This window comes from Apteryx rowi, unplaced genomic scaffold, assembly GCF_003343035.1.
Source record: "Apteryx rowi isolate R43461 unplaced genomic scaffold, aptRow1 scaffold_262, whole genome shotgun sequence".
NCBI lineage: Eukaryota > Metazoa > Chordata > Aves > Apterygiformes > Apterygidae > Apteryx > Apteryx rowi.
The window spans coordinates 1,029,802-1,033,057 of record NW_020448997.1 but is presented as its reverse complement, the minus strand read 5'-3'; positions in this window follow the sequence as shown (position 1 = coordinate 1,033,057).

Sequence of the window (3,256 nt, the reverse complement as noted above, 5' to 3'; positions counted from 1 at the left end):
CCACTGCCTGTTTAAATCCCGCTCTGAAGCACACAGGTTTTTCTCCTGCTTTGTAGGAGTCTGGCTGTTTACTTTGGTGTCAGGCTCTTACAAAGCAGAGCCAGCAGACCACTTCATCCCCAGGATCCGCTTGTACGGCTTGTCCTGACCTCTGTTCTTCCACACAAATATACATATAACTTCCAGTAAGGCCGGAGGAAGCTGCTCTTCCCTGGCACAGTGCGCCGCAGCTCACCCCAGGGTCAGGAGCGTGCACGGCCACGCTCCCTGGGGCTGAGTCCTGGTCCGCCCTGCCCTGCACTGGTCCCACCTCCCAGGTGCCAGGTGGGCTGGGCAGAGTGGGCCTGGCCAGCAGAAGGCCCTGCTCCCTTCAACACGCCTCTGGGCTGACAGAGAGAAATGCTCCTCTCCTTGCCAGAAACTGGGAGCCAGATACCACAGTCTTTAGCTCTGTGGAACAGGTCTTCACCCGGAACCACCTAATTACTTTTCATAAATACTTCAAAACTTCATACAATACTTCATTGTAGTTGCCTGTGACCTGTACCAAATACTTAATTAAATTTTTAAAATGTAATACATCCCTGTAAGCAAAGGTAATTTAATCATATTTCAATCATTTTTGTGGGTAGCCTGTGATATATGTAAAAAACAGCGTTCTTTCATCAGGTCAGGAATGGTAATACAGTAATGACTCCATCCTCGAAAAAACAGATCAACCAGCTTTTCTGCCAAGGCATAAACAAACCTAAACACAGTGGGGAGAAAAACCTCCAAGATTTTCTTTGGTTCAAAGACCTGGTGTCACAGTGGGCAAAAACAGGTAGACAGAGCACCAAGCTCCTGTTTGCAGAAAATGACTTGATTCAATTGCTCACTGAGCAGTGAGGATACTGTTGAAGCTCTCATCACCAAGTGATATATTGAATTAAATAAGGGGAATTAACCTTTGCAATCCTGGGAATCTAGCTTTCACTAATCAAATAGTTGTGGAACATTTAGATTTTCTTAATTCTTACCCCCACACTCTTAATTTGCCATCAAACCAAGCGACAATCACTAATACACTGAGTACTAGTAACAACCACGCAGAATTTTTACACAATTAAAATGCAAGAACTACTGTTCTTGCATCTCAGCCTTTTATACTGTTTTGCAAAAAGACATTCATCAGCTGCTAGAAGGTTATACAGATGTAAGACTACATTGTTTAAATGTTCAATTATTAACTAAAATGTAAAAGGCAGGGAGGCAAACTAAAATCCAGTGCATAAGGCAGGGTGGGCTACATGTCACATTCTGCATATAAAAGATTTTGCTTACATAGTCTTGGGCTGTGCAGTGCTACCACGGTTTGGGGGGAGCACAGTGATCGACACTGGGACACTCCTCTGGATCTGGATCACTAAGTGTGAGCGACCACCCAAATACCCTCCTTTTCTAGTTTCGTAATGCTCAACAGATTACTATATATGATATGTTTCAACGCAAGGTGAGTGAGGGAAAACTGATTGAAGCTAAGGAGCCAGAAGCCAGCTGTGGCTGTGCGTAGCTGGCAGTGCCGTGCCTATGTGCAGAGCAACGCGGGCTGCAGGCTCCGAGCAGGGCAGCTCAGGGGTTACTCAGAGGCAGTCTCAGAGGACTGGAAGGGTTGTGAGGTCCCGCTGCTTGGGGAGAAAGCTCTCCCTGTCCCCAAAGCAGCATTGTCTGGCCACTGCGGGGCTGAAAATCCCCTGGGACTAGTGCAGTCCAGCAGCTCCTCCCTCGCAAACGCCCCAGGATGAGCACAACAGTCAAAAGAAAATACTTCACCCCTCCTGAAGGAATTAACTGCTTGTCCTCGCAGTAGGGCTAATTTAGCAGTCCAAATCCTGCTTCCACCTTGTGCATTCCCCAAGACACAGAGCAGCTTTAGGTGGAAGGAGGGAACCGGGAAAGCTTTCCCAATTCAGTGCCTTGTAGCAATACCCCTGTTTGCAGTGGGATCCTGTGTTTCTGTGCTGTGTTCAGATCGGGGTAGGACTGCTGGATACACTTTCCCCTGCCACTGCCAAAGGAGGCCCAGGCAGTAGCAGGGGACAGTGTGGCATCAGGAGGCTGCAGTGAAGCCCTTACCTTGCTCTGCACACGGCCGAAGTAAAAACCTGTTTTTTTCCTTCCCATCCTTTACTGTTCTTTCATAACGTGCTAACAGTGAACTTGGCTGCTGTGCTTGTGCAGCAAATAACTTCTGCAAACATTAACAGCTCTATTCACTTCAGTAAGGCCTTTCTAAAAGTACATTAACTAAGCATTTTCAGACTTAGCAACTAAATACTTTTAGGAGAGTATTACATATTTAGGGTTTAAATGTTTGACAAGTTTCAGCTAAACAGAAGAAGTACTTTTCTAAACCTGGATAATAGTAATGGCTGTGGTTTTCATTAAACTTAAAAAAAAAAAAACAATTCAATCACAAATTAAATAACTCAATCACAGACAGTCATTTTACAGAACCACAACTCCCTCCCAAGAAAGTAATGAAAGAATAAGCAAATTATTTTTGGTCATAACTATAGCTTTTTTTTTTTTTTTTTTTTTTTTTTTGAGTGTGGTGATCCTCAAGTTTTGGTCAAATAACTGCAGTGGATCTAATGAAGAGTTTGTGTTTTTTTCCTGACTGTGCTGACAGTGGAAGGTGAGCAGAGCTGAGAAACTGGGAGGAAAGGAGACTGGTTCCTGCAACACGGAATGAGCAGCTTGAGCACAGATGGGATGGTGGTGTGACTCAGCCTGGTGGGTTGCATCTCCTCCTCACTTCCTTTCTCAGCAAGGATCATTTCCAAATAGTGTTCTGGAGTCCTGGCCAGCCAGCATACTTGTTCCGTTAAACTCGCTTCTTTGTGGACACTGGGCTTTGCTTCTAAGCAGACCACAACCCTGCTGATAAAACACTTATATAAATGGTTCCTAGCTCTGTGCTTTTTAACCAGTAACCCTAAGCAGGACGAAAGCACTCAATGACAATGACGGCAGGAAGTCCCCCAAAGCAATCTGCAAACCACTTGAACTACACTGAAACAGCATTTATTAAAACTAGAGGGAGTCACACTGAACCTACAGAAAACCATATATGCTCAGATGCAGACAGACAGATATATCTCTTTCATATCATAGAGGAGGGAAATGCCCAGTCTCTGCAGTATATATCCTTTCTAATTCAGCTTTTCTAATTTTCCCTTCCTTAAGTTGCAGCTGACGAACTTGCTGAACTCAA